Raw genomic sequence first — 16494 nt, forward strand, 5'->3', positions numbered from 1 at the left:
AATGATCCAAAGGACAATCAACAATTACATAGCTGGCAGAATTACAGATTCTTTAATCTCCTCAGTAGGATAGAACCGTAAAACTAGAAAGCAAATACATGACAAAATTCCATGAGAAACTGAACCGTTCGCGAGTACATGTGCAAGCCAAAATACAAGAAAATCTTACGACAATACAATAAATCAGAGCGAAAACGAGTTACAAATACCTTTGTCCAGCGACGAAGGGCAATGAACTGGTCTTAAATCTTAAAGGATCCAAGGAAAAAATGATCTATTTTGTCACAAACGAGCAAGATAACTTCGATTGCCTTACATCTGGCGTTAGCAAGAACACGTGTTTTTTGCCGAGCGCGCGCTAAGAACCTTGGGAATTTACCCAAGCGTCTTTTTGGCTTAACGTTAGTTACATGGCTCCCCAACAGTGGGAATCCACTGTTCAATACCTACAGATTTCTCACTAAAGAAAATATTCTTGTCAAATCCGGTCAGAAAGGGTCACATGACAAAGTCCTTAATAGTCTTTAATATCTTTCTTGGCACTAAGCCTCTGATTTGGCAGGCTCCTCGACGGGGAATTCCCGGTCTTGAGGTAAAATCAGCACCAACTTGTGAACTGGTCTTTCCAGGCGCTGAATTTCGTGTATTCTTCCATGATTGTCGAGAAGTCGAGTTCCGATGGCTAAGACGACCTTTCGAACAAAACCATCCTCACTCGGTAGGGTCTGCTCAACTCGTGCTAACTTCCACTCGTTTCTTGGGAGATGATCATCCTTCACCACAACTATGTCACCAATCGCTAGGTTTTTTCGCGGTTTGGTCCACTTCTGGCGTACTTGTAGTGTGTGTAGAAATTCTCTTCTCCATCTATTCCAAAATTCATTTGCAAGATGTAGTACCCTTCTCCATCTCTTCCTCGAGTAGAGGTCGTCTCTTAAAAACACACCTGGAGGATGCATTAGCACTTTAACCTTCATTGTGAGGAGGTGATTCGGTGTTAAAGGTTCTGGAGCACCTGGAGACATCACGTTGTTTACGGTGAGTGGTCTCGAATTCACTATGTTCTGCACTTCTTTCATAAGTGTGCGAAAGCTTTCATCATCCAACTGAGTTCCAGACTCTTGAAGCAGCACTGCGAGAACATTTCGCACAGTCCTTATTTGTCGTTCCCAACTTCCGCCCATATGGCTTGCTGAAGGAACATTCATCTGCATCTCGATCCAGTCGCAATTCTCCTTTGGTAAGTGACTGCTTACTTTCTCACGATCCATCTCACGTAGGGCATCTGCTAGTTCTCGCTTGGCTCCAACAAAGTTTGTGCCGCGGTCAGATCTGATCTGGCAAACGGGACCACGCTCAGCTAGGAAACGACGAAGTGCATTTATGTAGGAATCGGTCTGTAGCATGTTCGAGGTTTTGATGTGGACTGCCTGTGAAGACATACAGGTAAATATCACTCCATATCGCTTAACGACCTTACGACCGTCCTTAATGTAGAAAGGACCAAAATAGTCTACCGCACTGTAAGTGAAGGGAGGAACGGGCTCTGTTCTATCCTTAGGCAGGTCTGCCATCTTCTGATCTTGAGTGGGTGCTCTAAATCTTCTGCAAATTGTGCACTTTGAGATGAAACATCCTACTGCCGATGTACCACCAATTACCCAGTATCCACGCTGGCGGTGCTCGTTAAGGGTCATCCCACTTCCCTGATGTTTAATGGCATGGTGGCAATATTGTATTATCAACTCGGTGATGTGAGATCTTCTTGGCAATATGACTGGGTGTTTGACATCTTCTGGCATGTTAGCTCTTCTGAGGCGACCGCCAACTCGCAGGATTCCATCGGCATCTAGAAAGAGGTCAAGGTGATACATACAGCTTGTCTTCTTCAAACTTATGTCGTGCTGTTTTACAGCTTCTCTACCTAGGAATTCTCCAGCGTTCAGGGAACGCAATATTCTGATTTCTTCCATAAAGTGTTCATGCTGCAGGCTGCGCATGATTTCCGTCTCTGCCTGGGCTAAGTCATCTACCCTTGGTTTCCGATGTTGGAGGTTGGGGACTTCTCTCAATTTGTCTTCACGAACTTGTGGGTCCTCCTTGATCTTTCTTTCCTTTAGATGCTTCTTTAGTAGTAAACATAATGCTACTGCATTCTTGGCTCTGAACCAGTCAGAGAAGCTATCCAATCTGCTTATTTCAAAGTGGTCAGGAAATCTCTTCAAGGTCTGGGTAACAAGGACGGAGACCCTTTTCACTTCTGGGTCCTGTGAGGCAAGGGGACCAGGCTTGTAACATGCTTGTACTGAGTGAATGTTTGAATTCCAAAGGAATTTCGGGCCCTTCAGCCAACGTGAATCGTGTACAAGTTGCTGAGCTGCGAGGCCACGTGAAGCAGCATCAGCTGGGTTAGAGTCAGTCCCCTCGTAATGCCATTGGTCAGGTTTTGTACGGTTGTGTATTTCTTGTACGCGGTTGGCTACAAAGGTGTGAAAACGCCTTGCTTCGTTGTTTATGTATCCTATCACTACCTGGCTATCGGTCCAAAACAGTTCGATGACATCTTTGTAGTCTTACTCTTGTTTGAGGCACTGGCTGACCTTGGTGGAAACTACTGCGGCAGTTAGCTCAAGTCGAGGGATGGTAATTGATTTCAAGGGTGCTACTCGAGCCTTGCCCATGACAAATGAAACATGTGACTGGTCCTGTTGGTTCACCAAGCGAAGGTAGCTACACTGACCATATCCGTTTTGGCTCGCATCAGAAAAGTGATGCAACTCAACACTCTTTACTTCTCCAAAGCCTTTAGGCTTGAAACATCTTGAGATTTCTAGTTCCTCTAAGATATGGAGTTCGTTTCTCCACCTTTCCCATCTAGGTCGTAGATTGTCGGGGATTGGATCGTCCCAGTCCATATTCCCACGACCTGAAGGATTTGTTTTCCAACCAGGATAAGAGGGGCTGCGAATGCAAGAGGATCATACACTGAACATACAGTGGAGAGTACTCCTCTTCTGGTTAATGGTCGATCTTGAAGGACGATGCGGAATCTGAAACAATCAGTCTCTATACACCACATGATGCCCAACGTGCGTTCAATGGGTAGCTGGTCAAACTTCAGGTCTAGATCTTGAAGTCCAGTGGCTCTATCTTCAGGAGGGATTGCCTCGAGTACTTCCTTGGTGTTGCTGACAAACTTGTGTAGGCGGATACCAGCCTTGGCGCACACGGCTTGACTGTTCTGGATTAGGCTTGTAGTGGCAGAGATTGTACTGAGCAACTTCAAGCCATCATCAACATAGAAGTTTCGCCGTACGAAGTCGGCAGCTTCAGCTCCAAATTCTTTTTCCCCATCATTTGCTGCTTGCTTGAATCCAAAATTGGCACATCCAGGTGAAGAAGCGGCTCCAAATAAATGGACTTTCATCCTGTACTCAATGGGTGCTGCATTTAGATCACTGTTCTCCCACCAGAAAAATCCCAGGAAATCTCTGTCCTCCTCATTCACGAAGAATTGATGAAACAGACTCAACATCGCAGGAGAATGCTATGGCTTCTTGGCGGAACCTGCACAGAACGCCAACCAAACTGTTCGTGAGATCCGGTCCCTGTAGCAGGTTTTGGTTCAGGGAAGTTCTGGCATACTGTGCACTGCAATCAAATACGACGCGAATCTTACCCGGTTTTTTGGGGTGATATATACCGTGGTGTGGTACATAGTTGACTCTGCCCATGCTAGCAACGTCACCTTCACATCTTTCAGCACAATCCCTTAAAACTCCTTCCATGAACTTCACATAATCTTTGTAATAGCCTGGGTCTCTTTTAAAGTGTTCCTTCAGAAGGAAGAGGCGTTTAAGGGCTAGGGAACGGTTGTTTGGGAGCTCCACTTCTTCTGAGCATCGGGGTAGTGGCATCTCATAGTGTCTATCTTCTCGCTTGTGGATTCCTTGACCAAGGATGTTAAGGAACTTCTGATCTTCAATAGACAACGATCGCTCATTCTTGACTCCACATCTCTCTTGAAAATCTAACTCAAACATCTCGTTTACTTGGGCAGGATTGAAGACTTCCTTAACACAAGATTTCAGGGCAAATGTTGCACCATAACGGGGCCTGGCGCATTCATCAGTGCTGGTCAGTTCTCTTGTAATGATCTTGTTAGTCCAAACGTCATAATTTTCATGTGAAACAGATGGAGGGGAAAGGCATACCCTGCCAATGATGCCCCAACCAAGAGCAGTTCTTACTCCATATGGATCATTGTCAGAACCAGGTATTATCTCTTGCGGTTTTATGGCTCTTGGACAATTTGTTCCGATCAGCAAACCAACTTCTAAATCATTCCTGTATGGCATCAGTTCACTTGCGATAGGTTTCAAGTGTTCCCAACACATAGCCACATCAGGCTTGGGAATCTGTGAGCTCTTGAAAGGGATCATCTGTCTCGTGAACGCCTGTGGTAAAGGAATGCTATTTTGGTGCTTCGTATCCATCACGGTAACGCCTTTGACCTTGTGACTTTCGATCACTTCATTTTCTTCATGCAGAGTGGATAATAGCAGGTGACTCTTAACACCTTCAAGTCCAAGCTCCTGTCTCAACTTCTCAGTAATGAAGGTGGCATTGGACTGGCAGTCAATGAGAGCATACGTCATTTGTTTGTTTTCGGGGTTTTCACAGCTAGATACCCATACTGGAATAATCAAACTTTGGTCTTGTCCAGATTCCTGACCTTCAACTCCACACACTCTCGTACACTTGGCAGATGCTGGTTCAGATGTTGGTACAAGTAATGGCTCGGATACTGGTTTCAAAGTTTGTTCTGTTTGGACTGGCTTGTCTGGTTGCTGTTCTCTATGTAGGCATGTGGGATGCTGTCGTTTGCATGATGCACACTTCAATTTTGCTGTACACTTATTTTCCTTAGCCATATGGCCATGCTCTAGGCACCTCAGGCAGAATCCCTTCTTGATAAGAGATGACAATCTTTCCTGTAGAGGAATCAAAAGTTCTTGGCAAGCGTTCAAGTTGTGGGGCCTCTTGCACCATGCACATGGTTTGCTGTTATTTTTCTTTGGAGTAACTGAAGGTTCTCTAACATCCGTTAACAGTGAATTGAATTGGGAATATCTTCCATGACCAGGATCTCTCTTACGGTTCTTGTTTTTGTCCTCTTTTTCTTGTTTAATGACTTCTGCACTGAAAAGTACGGGTAGACACTGTATATCAGCTATCTCGGTGACAAAGGTGACAAATGCTGAGAAAGGAGGAAACTTGTTGTCTCCATGTTTTTGTTGATAGTCACGAACCTTACTTCCCCATTTGGGACGGGCCCAACCAGGAAGGATCTTAACTAGTTTCTTGTTGTCACTTTCTTTATTCAATGTTTCAAGATCCTCGATTGAATGCATTGCCAGTTGGCAAGTTCGTAAGAAGTCAGCAAATTCCCTCAAGGCAGTTCCATCCCTTGGGTTGATCCTCTGCCAATTTTCTAACCTCCTTCGAAAGGCATCAGCAACGACAGATGGATGGCCAAATCATTTCTCTAATATGTTCTTTGGTGTTTGATATGCATCAGGTGATGACAAGAACTGATAACCTTCCACAACTTTCCTTGGAGCTCCAGACAGGTAATGAAGCAAATAGAGAATCTTTTCACTGGGATTGATAGCTCTCTTCTCTATTACAGTTTCAAATGCACTTTTCCAAGTTGGCCAATCCAATGGGTTACCGGTGAAAACTGAAAGATTTGGTGGCAGCATTCGAGCGGCTTGAAAACTTTCCGTGATTGCTTCCGTAATGCTGCGTGAATTAACTGCTGAATTAAGTGGGGTGGAGAATGTCGGCATCGTTGATTGGGCATGCAGTGGAGAAAAGGGTGTGGCTGATGGCCTGAGTACAGATGGTATTACTCCGGGAATTCCGTGTGCAACAGGAGTTGAGGCTGTAAGAGGAATGGTGCTTACATTAGCAACGGAAGTGTTCTGCTGGTGATCCATCGAATTAATTGATGTAGCATTTGTGTGAGCTGTAGTAGTGGGAAGTGCCGTTACATATCGACGTAATGATCTTCCTTATCAATTTCGCAAGGGATGTCATCCAAGCAATCGGACATGGGTTTCTCATCATTTTTTTCTTCTTCAATCTTGGCCAGGGCAGCAGCTTCAGCTTCAGCTCTTTCATAATCTTTCTTCTTCTGCATTTCTTCTATTTCACACTCCTTCATTTTTAATTCCACCTTCTTCTGCATTTCCAGCTTAGCATACTGCCATTCTACTTTCCTCTTTGCTGCTTCAGCTACGGCCTTTGCTCTTATCTCAGAGGGATTTGAGCTCCTCGTTTTTCTTGACAATGATGATCTAGTCGACGATCTACTTGCGCGAGAATTTATTTCATCCCTTTCTAATATGAAAATCCGTTCACCAGCATTTGTTCTTAGTTGCACTGCCCGCTTTAGAAGATCAGACGATTCACCACAGAGTTGCTGTAGTTCTTCTTCTGATAAAAAGGGTGCGTACCCAGATCGTGCTATTTCGAATGCCTGTCGACTTTCTTCTAATTCAGTCCTAAGCTGGCAAAGTTCATCAACATCACTTGCATCTATCCATAACATGTCGACTTTGTCAACACAGTTCCTTAATTTGACTAAGGTATCTTCATAACTCTTCTTCTTAAATGGCAACTGATACTCAACCCTTTTGTGTAAGAGTACGTTTCCTACCTTCCAGTTCACCAGTCGGTGGTTGGATATCCTGCATATCCCTTGTATCCTTTGTTTCATCTTCATTCGGTTTGTTTATTTGCGCCGACGGAAAACCACTCATCTTGAGAAGATCCATGATCCAATATCCGCGTGTCCAGTCCACGGGGTCGCAACCAAAGTTTTACTGTTACCGGCAACCTTTCGCTCAATAATTAGACTCCAAATTCATCCAAAATGATCCAAAGGACAATCAACAATTACATAGCTGGTAGAATTACAGATTCTTTAATCTCCTCAGTAGGATAGAACCGTAAAACTAGAAAGCAAATACATGACAAAATTCCATGAGAAACTGAACCGTTCGCGAGTACATGTGCATGCCAAAATACAAGAAAATCTTACAACAATACAATAAATCAGAGCGAAAACGAGTTACAAATACCTTTGTCCAGCGACGAAGGGCAATGAACTGGTCTTAAATCTTAAAGGATCCAAGGAAAAAATGATCTATTTTGTCACAAACGAGCAAGATAACTTCGATTGCCTTACATCTGGCGTTAGCAAGAACACGTGTTTTTTGCCGAACGCGCGCTAAGAACCTTGGGAATTTTACCCAAGCGTCTTTTCAGCTTAACGTTAGTGACATCTACAATTTGGCTGCACGAATGTGGACTAATTTGCATGCAACTGTGATCAAGTACAACTCAAATGAATGAGAGTCAATAATTGCAGCTATTGTTTCCCAGGGAAATCAGTGATCCCAGTGCACTGAAGGGATTTGGAGTTTCTTGACATGACATTTTATCATCCATTATAATATAGATACGAACCTGAGCACGCTCTGATTGGTCAAAAACCCAGTTTTATCTGAGTATAAAACAGAAAAAGTGTGCTTTATTGTTTTTTGTCACATTACCTCAATATTACAAGGCAAATAAAGAAGGCTAAGCCATGTATTACACTGTTATAAAACACTCCGGACATTTGAACACTCGAGAAATGTAGAAAACACTATTCGCCTGCGGCTCGTGTTTTCTACATTTCCCTTGTGTTCTGAAATGCCCATCGTCTTTGATCACAGTGTAATACACGGCTTAGCTTTCTTTATTTGTTAAATAAAACCACCCCCCCCCCCCCAAAAAAAAAAAGTCAAAAAAAAAATCATCATCATTTGTGTCATGAGATAAAAGACAGAAAATCATTTCCTGTTCTTACAAACAGTAGAACATGTATTTTAATCTTTCCCTAAAAAAATATATAATTTGTTTGCAAAACAACAATGACTTTGGATGACTGTAGATGTCCTAATGGTTAATATTATTGGTTTTGACCAAAAAAAAATCAAATTTACAACATACAGTCAAAGCACAAAGGATGCATAATTTTTTTGTCACCATATGAACCTGCTTTTTCTTATTCATCTGGAAAATGAAAACCCTCGAACTGGAAGTCATCTTCAAGTCCTGGTGGAGGAAAGTGTGCTCTAATGGAACACACTGCACATGATGGCAAAGGGACTCTTATTTCTTTGCCAAGAGTACCCCAGCACCATCTGACAAGTTGACGATAGGCTATGTGCCTGTTAAGTTTATGTTGGGGACCTTCATGGGACTGAGAATACTGCTGCTTATATTGGTACCAGGCTGTCTGCAGTACCCATCTGTTGAGATAAACAGCTTGGAAACCTGGATGTTGAGTTATACAAACTGGGGCTTCAGCAACCTCCCCCATCTCTACTGCCTCCCTGTTTTTGTTGCACATTTGAGGAAACTCTGAACAGCACGTACATTCCTCATTTCTGTTCAGTATTTGGCAATTTCCACATGTACACCTAAAGTAAATAAGCTTTGTTTGACTTGGATTTATTGCACAGTAAAAACATAAGAACCTATCCCAAACTTTTCAGGATAGCTTAGAAGGTTCTTTATCATTTAATGTCTGAGAATCCGGCCTAGTTAGGTATGCAAAAGGTTCTGTCAGTAATATCCTTTTGAAGAATAGCAGAATCTAATCTGAAATTATAATATTTGTGTCAGTCTTACGAGGTCTTACATGCATTTTTCTCTGATTTCTAAACAAGAAGCAGATCCACTTGCAAGCTCAAACACTAGAACAAACCAAACATATAGGTTACTAATAATAACTACATTAAAAGTTATTTGTTTCGTTTCAGAGGTAACAATGGCAATCGTTCCTTTTCTAAAAAAAAGTAGGTTAGCTTAAAAATTGTTTCATAATCTTGTTACAGTTCTACAAAAAATGGAGTATATTGTGTTGTTGATAGGAATAGGGATTCAATATTACAGAGTTTTGGTACAATCGACTTTACTCCAGGAGGGTGATTTTAAACTGGTTTAGTAAGGTCTAAAATATAGCATAGCAGTGGATATTGCCTCTCTAAATGCTTGTGATATCACAATAGCTATGAATAAAACGAACAAAAACATGCAACAACGATTTTATTTTTATTCTTTTTTTATTGTGTTTGTTTACAATTCTCGAGCTCATGAGCGTTTGATCTTCACAGCCTCTCCTAAACATCAAATGCCATTTAATTCATGGTGGCCACGACAGATCGGTTAAATTGTATTGTTTAAGTTAGAAAATATATCCAGAAACTCTTACCAGTCTGAATTTCTGGTACGAGCATTTTCGTCCTCGTCTTGATGCTCCTCTTCTAATTCTCCTTCTTCCACACCTTCTTCACTGGAAGAAAACTCTGGTTCGAACTGGTACGGCCGGATCACATTTTGGGGGATATTTTCATCGTCAATAGAAAGACTTGATTGAGATGAATGCGAAGAGGTTTCATCGTCAGACATTTTGAAGCAGCTGAAACTAAACTAGTTCAATATACTCAGTTCGGCTCGCTAAACTCTTCATGCAAAACAAAAGCGAAGCGATGTGGCATCACGATCTGACGTCACATCTTAATCCGCTGGCCGTTTAAGCTCCCGCGATGAAAAGGGAACATGGCGGATGCAATCCGAAGCTTTGGATCGATTTTTTCATAAAATCATTCATCGTCGATATAAATTATCGCTGTCAAATTGATCCATCCTATGTTAACATCAATACAAAAAATAGTTAAAATTAGCCTTGAGTTCCCCTTTAACAGTAATAAGCGTGGAATCACTTGCCAGAGGTAGTACTCTTTACATGTATGTTATAATTTCTCACCTTCCTTGCAAACATGAGCTTCTGACAGTGTTGAAGACAACTTCGTCAAGTCGACGAGTCTATATCCCTCTCCCAGGCAAGCCGTTTCATCGTCAAAACATTCTGGAAAACTATCAGAATAATCTTTTGGCGTCATTTTCAGTCGGGAAGCACTCAGCGATTGATCATTTTCAGAATCCGATGAATGTTGTTGACATGATACACCAGCCACTAGTTTGGGAACTCCACTATCAACTGGTGGCGTTTTCTTCGCTTTTTTCGCATGCCTCTGAACACCAGTGAAAGGGTTTCCTTTCTGTTTCTTTCTGTAAACATTTTTCTTCTTTCTTCCGGGCATTTTGGACCCAAAACTCGCTATAAGAAAGCTACCTCTTGTTCTCTCAATCTCCACTGTTGTGATAACATGTTCGGTTCGACGAATTTCGATCCCATGAGGTCTTCGAAAGTCTCAAACGTCATGTAATAGGTCATATAGTTTCCTCACAACAGTGGAGGAGGATTTATGGGAATTGGATGGACTGCAGGGAAAGAAATCGATGTAAAACCAAAAAATGCTAGTTTGCATTGTCATGGTAACCAAAACTGTTTTTTCACTGTACTAAATAAAATGCTTCGCTAGCAATGAAACAGCGCAATGTTAACTCGAAAACACTCAGCATAGCATTCTTCTATGCCAGAAGTGTAAGATTTTGGAAAAACAAAAATATAGACATTTTGGTCAAATTTTAGGTTAAGTCCAATTTCCTTAACAACATCTTCATCCACATATGTCGTGTCGCTTCCTTCATCTAACAGACAATTCACAATAATTCTCCTGTTTCCGTTCTTTAAGACGATTGGTATTGTTCTTAATGCCACTTCTGGTTGTCCTTCTTGATTTCCAAACGTTTCCATAGTAATGGATCGTCTGGTACCATTCCCCTGCATGGTTTCTCTCGGTCTCCCATTTGCGTTTATTGTTGGTTGAAGGGGCGTGGTCAAAGTTTGAACGTATGGTTCTGCTTCTGGTCACAGATGAAATTGAGCAGGTGGCGCCCTATCATAGTGAAGGAGATTTTGACGAGTTCCTGTACATTCGTTAATGCCGCAATTTGAGTCTCATGTAATTAAGACTGTCGTATTTATTATCCATGCAAGTTTCATTCCACTACAATGCAAAGAATACTTGAAAGCCTCCATTACATTAATTTTTTATACTTTATCAAAGTCCAGTTAAGTTCAGGATTTTAAATATATTGCTTCCTTTGGGACAATGTGAACAAAATTATACCTACCTTTGAAACTTCTTACAATTAAATGGTGTTTGATTTGTCATGAAGTGGTTGTTTAATTTTATTTTGCTTGGGTTATACTGGAGCAAATTAAACAAAAAACTCAGCAACTAATGCTGTTCAATTCAGCTGCATTAACTGTCAGTAGCTTATTAGCAACAACTCGCTCTCTAATAATATTGTATGAACAAAAAAACAAGACTAATCTGGCAGTAAAGGGACCATGGACACTGGGTGCTCCCTGGGGTAGCAACGAGAGTGGGTGGTAGCGACACACCCTGGACAGGTAATTGGGTGGTTAGTGGACACACCCTGCAAACAAAGTGGGACAGTTAGTAGGCTCAAACCCCAAAGCATAAACACAACATGGGGTGTTTAGCAGACACAAACGCCAAAGCAGAAACTTGGGCGGTTGGCAGACACACCCAGTGAATGAGTTGGGGTGATAGCGCACTCGCCCAGAGAACAAAGCCACCCAACCTGGCTGCTTAGGTAGCTAAGAATAAGGTGGGGTAAGGGACCCACCCAGCCTGATGCAGGTGGTAGCTAAGTGGAAGGTGTGCACCTGGGGCAGTAGTCCAGGTTTATTTACAGGGAGGGTAGAGGAGGGGAAGGAAACACTGTACACTAGCCAAGGAAAAAATAGCTGATGTGCCTAGTGTGCTGCTGGTACAAAGACTGGTGTAGCATAACATGTTTGTGTGTACTGTTTGTTGAGACCGGATATGCAACGGATACTAAAACTGATAACATAAGATGAGCATACATTAGTAATGGATAGGATTAATACCATTGACATGAGCCTTAATTGTTGATAAGGATACCGAGACAACATAGCTAGTAGTGTCCATTGTTTATGGTATCAAGTTCCTTGGCATGTTCGTAATGCACTTACGCAATAACAGAATAGTATCTCTGTGGCTGAGACATATCGATAGACAGTAATAATAGCTAAGAATAATAATAATAATAGCTAAGAATAAGGTGGGGTAAGGGACCCACCCAGCCTAACGCAAGTGATAGCTAAGTGGAAGGTGTGCACCCAAATTATGCCCCAAATACTGCCAGGTACATAGTGACAAATATTAGTGGAACTTAAGCAAGGCCTACATTGTAATGTGCTTGGCTCCTGTGGGTGGCAGCTAGCTGGGCAGGGACTGCTTGGAGTATTCAAGCAGGTGTCCTGATGGATTGGATGTAGCAATTGCTGGACCAACGGCCAAGGGTTTGGATTAGCCAAGGGGGCAAGCTGGCCTCTGCAGCAGTAGTTGCAGCCCCGATGCAGAAACTGTGGGATGCATAGGACTCTGTGGCGAAACCCAAGCATTGAAGCTGGAGGTGCAGAATTGAGGTTACTTTGTTCCTGGTGAGAAATTGCCCTGTTAAGAAGAAATAAAGGAGGGTGGAATTGCCTGAAAGCTGGTGAGCCAGGTAACGGCACATTGCTTGTACTGCACAGACTGAATGGCTAGAAGAAGCGAGCGTAATGGAACAGCCCATCCGGAAGGGATCAGTTTTAGATGATTTCAGTTGCAATGATAAGGAGCCTGGGGAAGTAAAACTGATGTCTGAGCGAGACAGGTGTACCAGCGGGTTGAAGTGAACTGAAGATGGTGAGGTGAACTTGCTCAAACCTAAGAAGACAAAGAAGGCCAGAGTAAAGGCTGACCAGAGCATGAGTTTGTCCTGTGATGCAATCTCAGGGTCATCTGCCAAAGCTCCTTTTCGCTGGCACATGACTCGTGATAGGTAGACAGTGGCAAGAGGAGAGTCCAATTGTCCGCTTGATAACTCGTAGAAGTAAACGAAGAAGGGGGACATCTGCAAACGGGTCTGCGAGGCTGTTTTCGATGTGGGCAAACCGGATACCAGCCAGATACAGCTTAATGGTTGGGAAGCTGACTTGATCAGAGAGCCAAAAGGCAAAATAACGTAGTTGTAACTCAGGGATCAGGGATGCCATTGCCTTGAACAACAAAAGGTATACCTGCGAATTCCAGTGTAGTAGGTGCGATGTGCAGAAGGTGCAATGGCTTGGGACTGCAGAAAGGCTAGGCGACCTGTCAGAGGGTCGGCACTGAGGGAGGCAGAGTCGTGGGTTCTGAATCTGCCTGTGGGGCATGTTGACGGAACTGGGACATCTGAAAACAGGACAAAGCATCAGCGATTGAATTGTCTGTACCTCGAATGTGAGAGACAAGAATGGAGAATTGGTGGGATGCAGCGCAAAAGAAGATTGAATGAACAAGGTGCATAAGGAGGGGGTCACGGGAAGAAACCTTTGCCCAAATGTCCACAACTGATTGGTTATCACAGTGGAATAGCAGTTTCTTTTCCCTCCAAAGTGGACCCCACAGGAGGCAGGCAAGAGCTATGGGGTAGAGCTCTTTCCACTGGTTGGAGTGATCAGACAGGTTGAAGGGCCAGGAACCATTCAGCCATTGACCTTGAAAGTAGACGCCAAAACCAAGACCTCCAGATGCATTGGTGAAGAGCTTGAGATCAGGAGATCTTTACCAAAAGAGGTCAGGGATAATAGCGTGGCCATTCCAGAGAGGAAGAAACTTCAGCCACCAAACGACATCCCTGCGAGCTTCAGTGTTGAGGGATATATGATGGTGGGGTAGGCAAGCAGTGGTACTCAGGTCAATCAAGCACCGTAGGAATATGCGACCAGCTGGGATGATTCGACAGGCAAAGTTAAGTTTACCAATAAGGGAGAGAGGTTGTCTTTTAATGCACTTTTTCTGAGAAGACCAGGTATGAACTTCAGTCATGAGCTCTGAGAGTTTATCAGGAGGTAAGGAGCATTCCATGAGATTGGAATCAATCAGTATGCCAAGGAACACCAGAAGAGAGGTTGGACCCTCCAGCTTGTCAGGGGCCAAGGGGATGCCCAGGCGGTAAGCGGTTTTAACCATGACGTGGACTTGAGATGCGCATAGCGGTGATGATGGAGGACCTACGGTAAAGTAATCATTGAGGTAGTGCATGAGGGCAAGGATAGCATAATTGTGCTTAAGTATCCAATCAAAGGCATCAGCTAAATGGTTAAATAGGAACGGTGAGGAATGGAGCCCAAAAGGTAGGCGGAGATCCACATAGAATTTGCCTTGCCAGTGCATGCCAAGGAGGTCTTAGTCACTGGGGGACACAGGACAGAGATGAAAGGCGTGCTTAAGGTCAGGCTTAGCCATGAGAGCACCAGTGTCAAATGAGGCAATATTAGCTTTTCCTTTAATATAATGCCAGATTTTCCAGGGGTCCAGGTGTGGACAAGAAAGCATGACATTCTGCTGTGCAGAGAAGTTCTCTCAGTGAATCCATTTTCTGCAAAAAAATTTCCAATGAATGAGGAAAACTGTGGGAGGAAATTAGCACCAACCTGAATAGCGCAAGTGGTGTGCAGGTTTTATGTGACAAAAAGGGATTGGGATCACCTCAACATATTAATTAAGAGGTACAGGAAGAAGAGGAATGCTGAAGAATAGTCAACTGGAGTGTCACCTGAACCTGCAGAATTGGACAAAGTACTGGGAGATATTGAAATGGAGGAAGTTGCTTCCACCTCCCAGGAGATCAATGAAGCAGTGAGAAAAGAGAAAGAGGACACTGATAAACAGGAAGCTGAAAGTATGAGAAAAATGGAAATGGAGAAGTTAGGAGAAACCCAGAAGAGAGCAGTTGAGGAAGAAGAACAGGAAAACCATATGAAGAAAAAGAGGAGTGGCACTGAAACAATCTCATTTCTGCGTGAGAAAGCTGAAGGCGAGAGGGCATTGAGAGAAGAAGAGTTAGCAACACGAGAAAGCGGCTAGAATTGAAGGAGAAGCTGGCTTCTTATCTTCATCAACAGAAATCTATTATGGAGGTAATGCACCACCAGCAGCAATGACGATCTCAGATCCTCATGGCTGCTGTTGACAAACTTGTGAACAAAAGTAGTTAGATCCCTGCACTCAGGAGTATTTTCCATTGTTTACCACATTATGCCATAATCTTATGTGTTAGGGCTTTTTTTATATTATTTAATTGTATTGTCAAGAAAAGCTCCTTTTAATGGTGAGGTTTATCGAACTTGAACAACCATTTTGTTCTTTATTCAATCTTGTGCCATAAGTTTATATTCAGAAGTTGTGTTGAATAAATAACATTTTATGTCATATTATATAAATGATGAAATTAAACAAAGTATTCTTGCAACATGGGTGGGTCCAAATGAAAATACTGGGAAGTGGTATTACCATTAAGGTATGTAAGGGCATTCCTTAAAAGGGCACAAACAATGTACATTTTACCTATTTGGCTGAGCTCTACTTTAAGTTTTTCTTAAAATTGAGAAACCAAAAATAGTTAATTATGTCCCCAAACAACCACTCCACTGAGCTTCTCACTGGGCTCATGGAACTGTTAAACTGCAGCATTAGGGGGAGGGGGGGTCAGGATTCCATTCTGAAATCGAGCTTGCAGGTGTATGTGAAGAGGGTATGCCGTTTCTCCATATATACACAAAGGCTGCCCAGTTGGGGAGAAAGCAAATCTTTGTAGCCAAACAGTGCAATAATAAATTTATATTTTTATTACCTTTGTGAACAATATAATTTTACTATTTAATTTTTTCAGATTAAGATTGATTGAATGATGCAACGCTGTATCACTGTAAAGAATGCTTTCACCGCACTCCTATTTTGCTGCTATAAAAACTTAGGGGTACGTAACACTTACACATAATTTATACCTACAGTGTACATGACGATTTGTGGTCTGGTTATAAAAAAACTGATTTGGATACAACTTGCACTACATGTATAGTCTAACCTCCACTAAGAGACAATCCTGTAACTGAACACTTACCAGTTGAAAAGTTTAATAGTCCCCGCCACTTAGCTTACAAAGCTGTTAAGATATTAAGCCTCCCATAGGGGAAACACCTTGGCTAAGGGGTCACTATTTTTGGTTTTAATGCTGTGTGGTTACAACAGGTTCATCTTTATGCATATCAGTACTAAGTATGTACTATTTAGCCACATATAAAATTATTTATATTTTACCTACAAAATATCCAGGCTTGGATGAATGAAATTTAACTGAATTTACTTTACATCTTAGAGCTAGTCTGAGTTCTTATTTATTTACAGGCTTTACTTCTGCAAGTTTTGCAGCCATTGCAAAATCTGTTTTAAGAACAAAATTACATTCAATATAATTGAAAGGCCGCGTGCAAGAACGTCCCCTAGATTTTTCGGCCATTTTTGAAAGTGCTTAAAACTAGCTGAATTTTGGCATGTGGGCTTCGTTTCACCTGAGAAACATTGCTCTGAAGTTTTTTTCGCTGGG

The 16494-nt window shown here is 42.4% G+C and overlaps 1 protein-coding gene and 1 pseudogene across 1 annotated transcript in view; both read left to right on the plus strand.

Moving 5' to 3' along the window:
• LOC145486710 (uncharacterized) overlaps positions 1–629 on the plus strand; it is a 1418-nt pseudogene extending 789 nt beyond the window's left edge.
• LOC145486742 (uncharacterized) overlaps positions 1–16494 on the plus strand; it is a 307059-nt gene that overhangs the window by 29480 nt on the left and 261085 nt on the right. The window lies entirely within an intron of this gene.

This window comes from Orbicella franksi, chromosome 5, assembly GCF_964199315.1.
Source record: "Orbicella franksi chromosome 5, jaOrbFran1.1, whole genome shotgun sequence".
Taxonomy (NCBI): domain Eukaryota; kingdom Metazoa; phylum Cnidaria; class Anthozoa; order Scleractinia; family Merulinidae; genus Orbicella; species Orbicella franksi.